At 43.9% G+C, this 15,903-nt stretch overlaps 1 long non-coding RNA gene across 1 annotated transcript; it reads left to right on the top strand.

Moving 5' to 3' along the window:
* The first annotated feature begins 1,544 nt into the window (after positions 1-1,544).
* On the top strand, positions 1,545-10,749 carry LOC310678055. The gene is made up of 3 exons (XR_014511588.1): positions 1,545-2,680; positions 6,901-6,986; positions 9,919-10,749. It is a non-coding gene; the product is annotated as an uncharacterized lncRNA (long non-coding RNA).
* Positions 10,750-15,903: the final 5,154 nt, after the last annotated feature.

Raw genomic sequence — 15,903 nt, 5'->3', positions numbered from 1 at the left:
ACCTCCTCAGCTTCCGACACCTCCTCTTCCTGGTCTTCTCCCTCTGACCATTCACAGTTGTCCCACCACCACTCCCGGGGCTCTGAGCCTTCTTCCCTTGGGGGTTCCCCAGATGGTTCCTCCTGCCATTCCTCTGCGTTCAACTAGTCCATAACATCAGTGCTCCAGACCTCTTTATCTGGCCCTTGGGATACAGACCACACCCCTTCTTTCCAGGTTGCACCCCTTAATTGCCCTGCTTCCAATTTCCTTGTGTGTCTGGCTGGAATGTGTCCTTGTACTGTGAAAATGTCTCTTGCTTGCCTGGTGAGAGGATGGAGATTGGCGTGTCAGAGGCTTGTGTTGTCTGTGGCTGGAATGTAGCCAGCTGCACGAAGGTAAGAGACACAGTCGTCGTTTTGCCTAGTTTGGTCTCTGTGTCCCTCCCCTCAACCCTGGTGTGTGAGAGCCAGTGTGGTGTAGTGGTTAAGAGCGGTAGTCTCGTAATCTGGGGAACCGGGTTCGCGTCTCCGCTCCTCCACATGCAGCTGCTGGGTGACCTTGGGCCAGTCACACTTCTCTGAAGTCTCTCAGCCTCACTCACCTCACAGAGTGTTTGTTGTGGGGGAGGAAGGCAAAGGAGAATGTTAGCCGCTTTGAGACTCCCGAAGGGGAGTGATAAAGCGGGATATCAAATCCAAACTCTTCTTCTTCTTGCGGTCCCCAGAACATTCGCCATAAGGAAGGGTGGCCCTTCAGTTGAAACAGGTCCCCCAGTTCAAAAAAGCATAATTTAGAGTAGTTACATTTTAAAATAGATTTTATTCATGCAAGTTCACTATCGCTGTCAATAGTGGTTGGCATCTGCCTGTTGCAAGAGACAATGGGTTAACACCTCCAGGGGTTAAGTCAATCTGCTGTGTTAGCAGCACCAAAGTGCCCTTCCTGGGGTGCAAGCCTGGGCAGTGTGTGTATTGAGGTCCTGGGCTGCCTAGATGACAGGACCCTTCTCTTGGCCCCACTGATGTGGTCCAAAGGAAAGCAGAGCAGTGAGTTTGGCACCAGTTCAGCTGCAGGAGTTACAGGAAGGAAGCATACAAGGTGCCATCCAACCATCTTAGAGACTCCACTCCAGATTTGTGTAGGGTTTATTCCTTAGCCCTTTCTTCTCCCAAAAACAGGGGAGCTGACTTAGGCCCCAGATTATGGGTGCCCATGCATGTGACATCATGACATCATGTTGTGACGTGATGTCATGACGTCATGCGTGCACCCCAGCCTTGGAACCTGACTTCCAGTGGGACCACCGGAAGTCAGGTTCCGAGGTCTCGCAAGGCCTCGGCCAGTATCTCCAAGGTCTCACAGGCCTTGGATGTGACTTCTGGTGCTTTCTGAAGCACAGGAAGTCTGTTGGGGCCCCTGTGATGTGGATGCTGAGCACTCACAACAAAAATGTTGTGGGTGCTCAGGCACCCAGGGCACCCTATAGTTGATACCCTTGCTCATAGATATACCACAAGGCCCATGGAAATCAAAAGGCTTTCTCTGAGAAGTGAACAACGGATGTCACCCAAAATGTTTTGAGTTTTCTTCATGCATACTTGTCTTTGCTGACTGGTGATGCTGCTGTTTTACCAATTAGTTTTGATTACGCTCATTTAATTTTATTGTTTTATTGATGGCTGCTCAACTCTTAGTGAGTTTTATTGTTATGTTTTTTATTATAGTTGATAGCTGCTTCAAGTACCCCTCTGGGAGAGAAAGGCAGACGAGATACATTTTAATTAATTAATTAATTAATTAATTAATCAGTCAGTCAGTCAAAGATCACTGGCATACTTTTCAAGTGCATCACATACATTAAGAAAAGTGGCATGGACAAAATGTTTCTGCTAAACTTATTTAGCTTGTTTACCTTAAGACAGAATTTTTAAGCTGTGTTTGGTTAGACCTACTTGTACGGTTTTGTAAATTTTGTTTACTTTTATTACTTTGCTCCCCACTCTGTGATTGAAAAAGATTCACTAAAGTGTTGGCTAGAATTCTGCAAATAAATAAATAATAAACAAGCAAATTCATCTTATGTGGTAATTGAGAATGGATAAACTCTCTCTGCAGCAATCTTTCCAAGCTCTGGTCAGTCTCCCCTAGTCTTCAAGATTTTCCCTGTTATTGTCTATATATGTTCAAGTTGTGGGACAGAACATCCCTGGAAACAACACCTTTTTCTTTTGTTAAAAGGAAGGAGGGGAAGAGAAACACTCAGCCACCTCATATTTAAAGGCAAGTCACAAATTTTCATATAATTCACCCATCGTCCAAAGGTTGCCAGATATCTCCCCTTTTTGTGGGGGACAAATGGCTCTGCAAGAGTAGAAGGAGGGTATTGGCCCAACTTGTCATGTCCCCCAAGATAACCTGCTGTCTTCAGGTAGGGTGGAGAATGTTGTCCTTTTGCCTGTGTTGAAATGAGATTCAGCCATTCAGTTGGCTTCTAGAATTGGACTGTGATACAATAGACAATATGGCAGCCTCCTCTCTCCACATTCCAAAGCTAACCCAGAAGGGCAGCTGAATCTTACTTCAACACTGGCTATGGAAGAGCTTCCTCCTCTGCGCAAGAAGACTGGCCAGGGGGCTGCTCCCACTGCCCCACTCCCAGCATTCGCAACTTGAGGCGGCCGTCTCTCTCTCACAAATGGTAGGGCTGGTCCTGTCAGCTTTTTTACATGGAACTGCATGGCACCTGGCTGGCCTGTTAACAGAGGAGATCTGTTAACATGACAAAAGGGGTTGTTGATAGGCCATCCAAGAGGAATCCTTTGGCCTGGGGAGACAGATGGGACTGTGTGTTTGAGGTGACAGCAAAAGAGAGTTTTTGAGCAAGAGGTGCTGGGAAGAAGGAAGAAGAAGAAAGACTGGGATCCATCTTGAGAAGGCTGGCTGGGAGAGATGCCTTGGACTCCAAGGCTGTGGGGGACAAGTCTCTCTTGAAATGACCTGGCTATAAGATCTGGACGGGTAATATTTAGCTGGCTAGTTTGTAAGAAGGTAGCTTCATCTGGTTTGTTGATCCATTTCAACAGGGGCTGCAATCTGTAGCCAGTTTTAAATTGACAGATTAATCTGCTCAAGCTTCCGCTAATTAGCAAGGACAGATTTTAATCAGCGGAGGCACAAGTTGTGTGCACTTGTTTAGAGTCTGAGAATGTTTTTGTTTTGGGTGTCATGGGGATGAGAAAAACAATTGAAGAAGGGCCTTTTTATTTTAAATAAGTTGAAGCTTCTGTGAAAGCTGTAAGCAACCTCAACAGCTTTGTCATGTTCTGGTCCAGTACCAGAACCCATGGAGGAAGTGGTGAGGGTGTTTGAAGGTTACCGGACCGTGGGGAGCTCTGAGTGAGCAACTTGCTCCAGCAAAGGTTAGGAGCAGGCTGAGGTCTTTTATGTCTCCAGACCACCTTTTTCGTGCTCCATCCCCTTGGTGCAAGATTGGAGACTTACAGGGCTAACCCTCTGCCCTGAAGATGGACACTCCTTCATCCCCGGTGTGCTTCTGGTCTGGTTCTCCACACTCAGGTGTCCATCAGGGTTCTGGCTCTGGCTTTGCAGACCTTGGTGGTTCCTCTGGGAGTTCTGGTCCAACTGCCTCAGGCACACTGGTCTCACTGCCTTCTGCAGCCAGCTCACCCCTGACCCAGACACAGCTCCCCATCTGATGCCCCTGCAGCCTTGGACTCTCTTTCCAGATCATGGCTGGATATCACAAACCTGAAGTCACCTATATTAAGACTTTGGCAAAAGGCAAATTATTGACTGACCGGTTCAACACTAGATTAGATATCCCATTGTTTTAAAATCAGTTCAACTACATTTATGGTGCTGGAGTTGGGTTTTTTAAAAAACAGTGTGCTCTTAAATTTTTGAGGATTTGGAAAAGTGGAAATGTGATTTATAAGCATTTTTTTAAATACACACACAAACATATAAAGTAAATGAGATTAAATGGTGCATCATGGAAAGTGTTGCTGCTCTGCAGAAAACCTGCAAGTAATATGTAAAGAGAGAGCATGTTGCATATTGCTAGGGTCTAGCAAAGTCACTGGCCTGCTTCTAGAGACCAGAGGGAAATGTGAGAAACCCACAGCCAATGTGAAAGAGCTCTCTTAATCTCTTTTTGCACATGCATCAAGTAACCCCATGCTATATGTAAATGTCGTATATCTTTAGTAAACAGACCAGCTACATATACCACAGTATGTATTTTAATGGCATTTTTCTAAAGGTCAGACAATGCAAAGGAAAGTGGATGGGGGGGGGGGGAGGTGAAAGAAAGAGGCCCATAGCTCCAGCGTGATATAGCAGTCTTTTCAAAGGTACATATTCCCAGGGCTTTTCATGTCATTTGATTAAAGGACAGTGTTCCGCCTATTGGAGTGGGAAAAATAAAGTCCTGCAAATGAGCTTATTTTGCCTTTCGATCAGTTTGGTATGCTCTCTCTCTCTCTATCTCTCACTCTCTCTCCCCGCCCCCCATTCCCCAATACTATTTTCCATCCTTTACCACCAATACTGGGGACACTATATTCTGTTTATGCTAAACCTCACACATGTGGAAACAAATCCACAAATCGGTTCTGCCAAATCCACATGGAACTCCTTTGTTGGGTATAGATGGCATCTTGCCCTCTGTGCATAAAAGAAGTGTGTGTGTGTGTGTGTGTGTGTGTGTGTGTGTATTTATGCACCCTTCTACAAGTATATCTCTACCATGCATTGAAGAGGATTCCAGATCAGGGCAAATGCCAAAACATTTTTACAAACTTTTCCAGAACCAAGAAAAAGTACATACGTACTGTCAGAGCTGGCTCCAGGTCCCAGCTCACAGAGGACCAACGCTAGCCGGTAGTAATGTACAAAAGTCTTTATTGAAGTACAGTTTCCATTTTCAAGCCGCAGCGCCCCAGCTCTACGTCTAGGGTTAGATCGGCGAAGCTCCATCTGAATCTCCGCCCCCTGTACACCAGTTTAAGATTCTAGCCTTACTCCACCTCTTCCGTCTCTCCTTTCTCCTCTGGGTCCTGCTACCCCCCGGGGTCCCTTCCTTCCTGGATTCTTCTGACGCTGACGTTGACCCCCCTGACTCCTCCCGCTCTTTTCGGCGGGCTTTGGGACCTGGCTCCCTATCCGGGCTGCCAACTGCGCCGCCCTCCTGTACATTTGAACTTGGCGCGCGCGCCCAGCCTTCAACCTTCCTCTCGACCGTTTCCTCGCTCCCCGATGGAGGCGTGGCCAATCCTGACTCATGTCCTCCCGCTGGCAGTGCGCCGCCAGATCCCGATGCCTGGGACTCCTCCCCCCTACTGCACTCTGGTGTGGACGCTGGTCCTGATTTCCAACTGCTGCTCTCTGAGTCCCCTCTGGCCCCTTCTTCCTGGGGTGTCCCCCTAGGCACCCCCCTTGCCCTGACCATGGGAGCCCCTTTCTGTGAATCTTCCGATTCGCTGGAAAGACTCAGAGACCTCGGACCGCTGTCATCGCTAACATTTCCTTCGGACTCCTCCCCCTCGCTCTCTATTTCCTCCCTTTCCTGTGCCTCTGCTCCTGAACCCCTGACACGTACGTAAGTAAGTAAGTAAATGTTATGGCTCTCAGAAATGCATCCAAACCACTCTGAGACCTGCGGGCATAGAGCGGTATATAAATTCAATAAATAAATGAAAAAATGAAAGAAAAAATGAAAAAAATCCAAGGTATCAGATCAGATATGACATCAGATAATAGATTCTGCGTGCAGTTCCATGTTTTGATTAATAAATAAAACAACACATCCTAAAGATTTGGGCTACATCTAAAGTGGAGCCTCCGCTATAATTTGAAGATGTTATTATATTATTATTTGTTTGTTTATGCCCCCAACTTTTCCTCAAGGTAGCATACACATAAAAACAAGAACCGCTAAACACAGAGCAAACAATTAAACATTACCAGAATTGAAACTATATACATATATAAAAGTTATTAAAACCATATGAATTATTATAATGAAAACAGCACAGCACCAGCTGTTTCATTAAAAGCAGTCAGATCCCCAAAGCCTCTTGGAACAAGAAAATCTTCCACAGGAAGGAGCCTGACTATCTTCTCTAGGGAGGGAGTTCCAAAGCCTGGGAGCAGTCACCGAGAAGGCCCTGTCCCAAACGCTTTTCTTTTTCGTTTGCAGTTAAAACATCCTGGGTGCAATCCTGGAAAAAACACGAAATACATGAAAAATCCATCAGTATCCATGTATCTTTGTTAGAGTTCTCTGGATATTTCACCCAGTGTAATCTGTTAGCAGAGGACCAAGAATATAGTCTATGTATATGCATTTCATGTATGTGATCTTTGTTAATTAAACAGCAGCTACAAAGGGTGTGATCAGGATTAGGACAATGTTCACATGGCAGGGTAGAGTTTATTCATTTCCTCTTGTGCCACAATCCCAATGAAAATGCCTTCTTTAAGCCCCAGGAGGTCAGCTTTCATTGGTGTCCAAAGCAGGTTCACTCCCGGAAAATACCAGCAATTGCTGGGTTCCCACTGGGATCACATCGTAAGACTAACCCCACACCCTCGCTGCACAGTGTGGTCTTGATCCTGGCCCTCAGTATTTGCTAACAAAAAGCAGGCATGTTAAGTGTATACTCACATTTAACGTGGTGTCTGGTTTGGCTCACAGCCTTTGCTAGTTACCTAAATTTGGCCTTGGTTGTGAAAGTGGTTTTTATTTTTGTCAAGTGCCATAATTCCTTGACTTGAAGTCAGGAAGACTTTGGGGCCTTGAGTGACGCACTTGGTAGGATCAGTCAAAACCACGAACTATTTAAAAGAGGCAGCATCATAAAGACATATATTTTTCTTTCTTCCTTTTTAACTCAGGTACTGGTTGGGTCTCTGGAAGTTGCAACTGAACCCCAATTTTGAAGATTGGCTTTTCTCAGAGTTACAAAAAGCCAGTGTGGCAGGTCTGGCATTTATTTCTTTAAAGCCTTCTGAAAGAGAATATTTTTGGAAGTTTAAGGGATAAGTGTACTTGGTGATGCATGAAGTTGCTGATAATTGCAGTAGCTGTTCATCGTAGCTCTGCCCTTCCCATGACAGCAAAGCACAGATCCTAGGGACGTTTCAAATGCCATATGAGGAGAAAGAAGGAAGTTCTGACAGCTTTATTATGGTTATTGCTGCTTGAGAAACCGCTATCCAGTTAGTAAGCACACTCTGTATTTAGAACATCTGGCTGTTTCTCCTCAGGAAGAACACCACGGACTGGGAGAAATTAGCAACCCTGAAATCAAGGGGGGAAAGATGTTGAGAAATGTATACAAGAAGCAAAAATTAAAGTTGGAAGAAAGATGCACGAAAACACAAACCATTTCCCCACCCCCATGTAAAGAAGCAGCTTCAAGAGAAAAAGTGTAACAGGATAAATTAAAGACAGGGAGGAAACCCCCTTGCCACAAGGGGTATTTTCAGTTGATTCAGAGGTGGGAAGCCTCATGATGCTAAGGGCTGAAAGTGGCCCTTCATGCTTCTCTATCTGGCCCTTAGAATTCTCCCCAGGCCACACCCACTTTCCGCAGGCCACACCCATCAATGGACCTGCTTCTCACCCCAAATATTTTTGCCTGCTGGTATGTGTCCTTGAACTCAGACAATGTTGAGTTACAACAACAGAAGTAATGCAAATTAAAACCGGATAAAACCAAACCATATACAGAACAAAAAGAGATTATCAACAGTCTTTTGAAGCAATTTTGAGAGGAAGGCAGGCAACTGACGTTAATGAAAAAGCTGAACATACCACCAAGTCAGAAGATGCTGAAGGTAAGCCTCTTTACCCTGGCCTCTGACACCAGAGAGAGAGAGAGCAGAAAGATTTTTAAGACCCACCCTATTCTTGTGGCTGTAATTTGCTTGGAACTGATTTTAATACTGTATTTTTAGATTGCTATAACCCGCCCTGGGACCTTACAGGGAAGGGTGATGAGAAGTCGAAACAACAAACACATAAGAAAAGGACTTCCCACCCCAGTTCAATCTAATGCAGGCTTCCTCAACCTCGACCCTCCAGATGTTTTTGGCCTACAACTCCCATGATCAGGACCAGTGGTCAGGGATGCTGGGAACTGTAGTCTCAAAACACCTGGAGGGCCGAGGTTGAGGAAGCCTGATCTAATCAGACTACTTCACGGTATTTAATTTTTGTCTGAGCTGTGAGGCCTTTGTCATCCTCCACCTGCTGGCATCCTTGGTTGGTTGGTTGGTGTGCCTGTAATGCCACTTTCTTCCTTGAACAATGAGATTTTAAAATGAATGGTGGTACACATGTTCAGGATGCAATTATTTGTTTTATGTTTGACTACCAGTCCAACTCCCTGTGCCTGTTTTCAAGGGGGAGAAGAAATGGCAACATACAGTGCACTATTTGGAACATGTATCTGCATCCACAAAGGGACAGATGAATCTGTTGCTTTCAGTTTCTCATTGTTTCTATTTTTAAGTTCATTTCTGCATCGGTTTGCAATGCTTTCAAAAAATGACACCTCAGAAGTGTTTATCAGCGTCAGGGTGTGAATCTATACATCTGCAGATGTGGTTTTCCCTGATATACAAGTTTGCAAGCAATTTCTCCTAATATAGTGCATTCTTGAATATTCTTTTCACTAATATCTACATTTTCATGCACACTTTCTCCTAAAACTAACTTTCTTTCTTTCTTTCTTTCTTTCTTTCTTTCTTTCTTTCTTTCTTTCTTTCCTAATTGTGTTATGAATGCATAGAAGTGTGAACTTTGAAGGGTAGCTATGTTTTGGTTTTTGTATTTTTTCAGAAAGTGTGAATGAAGGTAATTCACATTAAAGTATTAACCAAACCCACATCCCTATGCAGGGATGTTTATCCCACATCCCTGTGCAGAAGTCAGCTCCTGCTTATGGGTATTATTATTAATAATAATGCAGTGGTACCTCAGCTTATGGACTTAATCTGTTCCGGAAGTCCGTTCTTAAACCAAGGTGTGCTTTCCCTAATGAGGCCTCCTGCCACCGGTGCCCTTCCACCGTTCGGATTCCATTCTTAGACCGAGGTAAAGTTCTCAAACCAAGACACTATTTCCGGTTTTGCAGAGCTTGTAAAACAAATTGTTCTTAAGCCAAACTGTTCTTAAACCAAGGTACCTCTGTAATAATGCAGGTTACAACAATTTAAAATTTACAACAACTTTAAAAACAGGTTAAAACTAACAATTACAAAAACTGCAAAAAAAAAGATAGCTGTTGTTGGTCTGGAGCACTTCTTACTGTTTGAAGAAGTTTGCCTCATGAGGTAAATATGGGAAGCAGATTCTGAGGGGTCTTTGCACAAACCCTGAAAGTGGTGGCTATGCACCATTATGCAGTCCCTAATGCTCTGCTACTAAGAAAAGTTTTCTGCAATATAACACCAATTCTTTTTTTAAAAGGAAATTTCATATTTAGGTTCTTTCACTCTCTTTTAGCAAAGCTTTGAAGCAGAACCTTTCTCCCAGAGGTAGATTATCTGAATGCTCATTTACTGAGACCGCAATGCCCATTATTACAGGACATGCAAATGTTTCATACAGTGTATGAAGAAAAATTATTCCAAATGATTATTGATGGGTTAATCAAGAAAACCATGTCAACTTCTTTTGTCCATTAATGTGGACGGCATTTCACAATCATCATAATAAAAGCCAAATGTTAATGGTTCAGGTAATCAGATCCTAATGAAGAACAGCGATGGATTCTCGCCTTTAAATAGTTTACAATTTTCATAATCACTGAAGTGGTCAGTTGGTCCCACGATTCTTCATATTTCATACTGCATCTTTTCCAACCTGTTCTTTAGTTTAACTTTTTCCTCTTGTTTTCTTTTCAGAAGGGGGAAAAAAGTTAAGGAAGCAGAAGGCAGGATATGAACACCTTTGAAATGAAAAGATCACAAGCAATAGTGATGGTGGCCAATAATTCAACATCTCACACACATCAAAGAAATTACAAAATATCATGTCGCAAATCGGCTAGTAGCTGCAGATATACTGCAGGCCTCTTTCCCCTTCTTTATATATAGTTATTTATACCTATGAGAAATCCCAGCATTTGGATTGTCCATGATCTTAATTTACTCAACATAACCTAACAAAAGCTACCATAGAGGTATCAACATTTTCAAAAGGAGGGGGTCCCTGGCATGGCTTTTGAAAAACAGGGGGTCTGCAGTACTTAACTAATTAGGAATCGTTGACTTAGAGGTTTCCTAACCATCAAGCAATATAAAAAAACATTGCTAAATAAATAAATAAAGCATTAGGACTGCCTTTCCTTGTGTCCCTAGATGGATTTGCCCCTTATTAATTTGTAGGCCCCGGTATAAAGTCACCCAGTGAACAATATTTCTTTCATTGTTAAGGACACAAAGGTGGAATCTACACACAAATTAAAAAAACACTGTGAAAATGTGTTTTGAAAAATACATTGAATTTTGCATAGCTCACTGCCACCATCTAGTGTCACATTCGTATATTGCAATTTAACAACACATTTAAAATGTTGTATTTGCAGCTGTAGGTCTGAGTCCAAAGACTCCCTTCCCTGCCTCACATTCTCAAAACTGTCGTTCTGAATGACCACATGCCTATCTCTGACAGGCCTAGGCTTATTTGCCAGCTAAGTTTTCCTTTAAGAAGTAATGTATCCTAAGGGACTGCATACAAACAATAGTGGCAGCTAAACTGGTCAGTTATAAAAGCTCTCCAACTCAAATCAACTGATGGTTTCCTTTGCTCAGATGCTGGATAGCCCCTTGCCCTATAACTATGTTAGACTCTGTTGCGTCCAGAGAAGTACTGTTTTTCTGTTGATGAATCCTAGGATAAATTAATGAGCCCACTCGAGAACTTGGGCCGTTTACTTTATATGCTCATAAAAGGTGTTGTTAAAAAGCAAGTAGAGAGCTGCCCGAAATAAAAACGGATGAGAGTAACTAAAATATTGATAAATAAATTCCATTAAAACACAGTAGGTTTAAATGGTATGGACAGCAAAGGGCAAGTTATAGCTGAGAAAGTTCCCACAGGACCAAGTCTAAAAATCACAAGGTTATGCAGATTGCTCACATCAAGGAGCACTGTCCTCTGTTTTTCCATAAAATAAATATTTCCTTACATAATTGCCAAATCATTTGGACGTTCTTACTCCCTCGTCAGGTTTTAAAGAGCAATCAAAGTGTCCATTTCCTGCGTACCAATATTTAACATTTATTAAGAGCCAACTAGTCACTTTAGGTTGAACTTCACAAAATAGAAGGTACCACTTTAGAGGATAGATGGAATATCTGTTGTCCTTCAGATGTTGTTGGGCAATGGAACCTGTGATCCCTGACCACTGGGCATGCTGGCTGGGACCGGGGTTCCATTCTGGGCCACCACACACGCCACTAGGATGGGTGTAAGTGGGGATACCTCTATTCTGCCCCTGCCCAGTTTGGGCACCATTTTTGGTGCACATGTAAGCAGGAACACGCGTGCTGATCACGCATAAGTGGGGATTCCCCTGCTTCATTTTTCCCCTAGTGCTCGCTGTGGAGTTTGCCCTCCTAGGTGGGTCATAACGAAAGGGTTAAATGAGTGTGAAGTGATTGGCCAGTGGGAACCCAAGGGGAGGAGTTAGAGTTAGAGTTGAAGTTGTTGGTAAGTCAGTTGGGATTGGAGAAGGAAGAGGGAGGATAAGTCTGTGGGTTGGTCTAGTTTTGATGTGAGAGAGTGAGAGAAACTGTTAGGAGGAGTCAGATAGACGGGATAATCAGTTAGAAGTTATTAGGAAGGTATAGGCCGGTAAAGAAACTAATATTAAGAAACTGACAAGAAAAATCTAAAACCATAAACTTGTTAATGCTTATAAAATAAACTTGCTTATTTGATTTAATGTTAACAACTGTCTGGACTCTGTGTGTACCTGAGAGAAACGGGTTGGTGGCAGCGGGGAAGCAATCACAGTGGTGGCACAGGGATCAATAGACTGTCAAACATCCGGGGACCCTGTGTGATGGCCACACTCACCAAACCAAGGATTCTTTCCATATTGCTGCCTTTTAAATTTAAGTGTGGGATCTGGGTGCAAGAAATTCAGCAAAATAGGGATGGAAACACAGCAAAGATAGCAGTAAAAGGCAAAAAATGTAGGAGCCAAATGAAGCACATTTGGTTACTCTGTCGCCATCTTGCAATATTCCAAATGATTCATTGGCTAAATATAGCAAACTGACTAAATATAGAATATAGTGAAATCAAATCAAACGACAATGAAGCAGACTTATGCAAAAAAATTAATTTAGTCTAAGAGCAAATTTTGGCCATGATGGCATTTGGGTTTCTTGATCATAGGCAAGAGGAATCTGTTTGGAACTATCTGTGTGTTTCAATAAAGCTTCATTCAAGGACACAGGCTCCTTTACAAAAAAAGATACACAGTGAATGCAGGACCTATATGGCTTTAGTTATGAATTAATGTGCCCAGAATGAAATCTGGTAACTCTCCACCCCTCTGTAAAAAACACGCAGCACAGAATAATTACAGCAGGTTGTCTCTCGCTAGCAAATTGATGATAAAGAAACACTGAAGTGACTTTTTTGACATAATCATAGATATTAGATGTCTGTGAACAAACCATTTGTACATTTTAAGGACTTTGGAGGCAATTGTAGAAGTCACAAAACGCTGTTCAGTACCAAACCCGGTCCATTCTACAAGTCCATTAGGACAGTGGCTTTTGAACTTTTGGCGAATTCCTTAATGAGCAGATCAGTCATTGTGGACAAGCTTCCCTGAAAGAGAGCTGAGTCACCGATGCTATCATGCTCCCTGCCATGTGCAGCTACAGAGGAGCATTGAGAGCACTCCCAGATCATGCAGGGCAAGAGCAAGTGCCGAGTGATCAATGGTTCTGTGGCTGACAAAGCGGCCTTCCATGAAGGCGGAAAGCTTGAAAATCGCATGGAGAACTTCTCAAACAACAATGGGATATTAGCTCCGCCCAAGGCATGTTGGAGAATAGCAATGGCTGGGAAAAGATAGACATAATCTTTTACAAGGACAGGAAGGAACACCACAGACAGAATAACTGACACAGGAGAAATAAGGACATAGTTTGAATGCTTCACCTATAGGTTTATAAATTGTTTAATGTGTTCATACGAATGGATGTCATTAATATTGCAGTTGTTGTATAAGGGATTGTTATTTTGACTGGAGTGTAATTGAGTAAGATTTTGGAACGCAGAAATAAATAATCAAACCATCAATTCTAACATGCAGGAGGCCACCTAAATTAAATTATATAATTTGGCTTTTGAATGGTTGGGATTAGTAATTGTATTATAATTTGGCATTGTTGTAATGAGGCTATCATTGGGTTGTTGTTATTAAAAACGAATAAAAATTATTGTAAAAAACAAAAACCCCGCTGCTCGAGGACATCATGGTGATGACCTGTTTAATTGTAATTCATAGAATCATAGAGTTGGAAGGGACCCCAAGGGTCATCTAGTCCAACCCCCTGCAGTGCAGGAAACTCAATTAAAGCATCCATGACAGATGGCCATCCAAACCTCCAAGGAAGGAGAGTCCACCACCTCTTGTGGGAGTCTGTTCCACTGCTGAACAGCTCTTACTGTCAGAATTTTTTTCCGAATGTTTAGTCGGAATCTCCTTTCTTGCAGCTTGAAGACATTGGTTCAAGTCCTACCCTCCAGAGAAAATAAGCATGCTTCCTCCTCCGTTTGACAGTCCTTTAGATATTTGAAGATGGCTATCACATCTCCTCTCAGTCTCCTCTTTTCCAGGCTAAACATACCCAGCTCCTTCAAGCGCTCCTCGTAAGACTTAGTTTTCAGACCCTTGGTCATATTTGTTGTCTTGGCACAGCACACCTCCCTGGGATGAACTGTGAGACAAAAAGCCGCCTTGGGGGCAGCGGCAGGCCACAACCCACATTATAGCACTTGATGTGCAGTGTGTGTGTGACAGGCTGAGAGCCAGCTCTGTCTCTGCAAGGCCAGGAACCTCCCTTGGACCCCTTGCGACTTAAGTTCATCGCCCTGGTTAAGATGCCCCTTTGGGGAGCATGGCTGGGAGACCCCCGTCTCCTTCTGGACCGCCTGCAAACCACATTGCCATTCCCTGCAAGCAGACTGTTGCCATGGCCAGGCTGGGGGCCTGATTCCTGCCCATTCCCCGCTTGTGGGATGCTTTCCTCAGGGAAGCTTGTCTGGTGTCATCTTTAGACGCCGGGCAACAACTTTCCTGTATAACCAGTCCTTGGGCTTCTAACTATCTGTGTCCTTTCAGAAGTTGGTGGGTTGTTTTTCTGTATTCCCTCCGTCCTGCTTTTAATGTATCTACGTGGGGTTTTGTTTGCTTGTTTTTAAGTCACTTTAGGTTGCCTTGGCCAAGATAATCCAACAAAAAATAGTAATACATAAATATATAACATATATAAATGAAATCTCTTGCTTGGTGCCTTTCACTGCGTTCCAGAGGCCCTGGGCTCCAAGGCAGACTGCTTCCCCGGTGTGCCTCTGGAAGTAGCCAGCTGCCCTCCATTCCTAGCCAGACAGCCTTGCCACTCTTGCCCAGGGTGACCTCCTACGAGATGGCTGGGTGCAGAGTGGGGCCAAAGCCACCTCTGTGTCTGGCTAGGGGCCGCCTCTCACTCCTCCCCTTGAGGGTCCTGCATCGCTGCCAGCAGTTGGGTGGCCCAGGTCTGCACCTGAATGGGGAGTGGCATCTGAGCCAGGCAGAGAGCGGAGAGACTGGATGGGAGAGGAAAGGGAGAAGTGCTCCAGAAGAACAATGACAAGCGGAAGCAGGGGCAGGAAGTGTGTACAGCTCAGAGAAAGAGGAGGGGCAGGGGATTCCCTGGTCAGTTTTAATTGCCATTGCTAATATGTAATTGTTTTAATATATACGATTTAATAATTCAATACATGCAGCTCTCTTTTGATAATCACAGGGTGATCTTTCAAAGATGACATGGGTGGCAGAGAAGCTAGCTGGAGAAAGCATTACAAATGGAGGAACAATGTTTGGGAATCGTGGAGATGGCACCTAAGAGGAGTTCCAAGGAAGTAAAGGGATGCTGGGAGGATGGACAGCTCCTCCAGCCCACTAACTAAATTGGCACAGAGATGGTGGAGGAAAAAGCCATTTTGTGCTCCCCAAGTATCCATTCGCAAGGACATTTTAACTGCACAAAAAGACTGTAATCTATTATTCACACCAATTCATTGATTGACGCTTGCAGCACTAGCTACAAATTATAAGTCCCTCTCCTCTGCTGGATCTCTGTTGGAGCAGCTATAATATCTGAAATTATCCCCCCTGAGAACCTGCGTGAAAAATCCTCTTTTCATTATTATTAATTGTGGTGGTGGTGGTGGTTGCTCCCGCAAAAGGAGCTCAGTGTGGCTTACGTACTGTTGGAGGTCATCTGTCCATATTTTAAAAGCTTCAGAGACTTCCACTGAAATCAATAGCACTTGGATGTGCCTGACTCTGGCTGCATTGTGCTCGGTGTCCCTCATCCGTCAGGACTGGCGTGTTACTTCAGCATTTTCTTCCTACCAGGCTAGAGCAGCTCCCAGGGCATCTGAATGTCTTGAGCTTGCCGTTTTCAGGACTGCTGAGGTTGTGAATTGCAAATACCCCAAGTCGCCGTCGAAATGCCAAGGCATGGGAACAGTTGTCCTGTGATGGGTCAGTACAGTCATGATGACAGCAAACAGTCCTAGGGCCCAGCAGGACCCCTCCAGCTACTGCGGCATCCCCCTCCCACAGACATATCCTGATTGTGCCTCCTCTTTTGATA

The sequence above is a fragment of the Podarcis tiliguerta genome, assembly GCF_965153285.1.
Source record: "Podarcis tiliguerta genome assembly, chromosome: 5".
NCBI classification, from domain to species: Eukaryota; Metazoa; Chordata; class Lepidosauria; order Squamata; family Lacertidae; genus Podarcis; species Podarcis tiliguerta.
The sequence above is the reverse complement of the archived record's forward strand: the minus strand, read 5'-3'. Positions and strand labels throughout refer to the sequence as shown.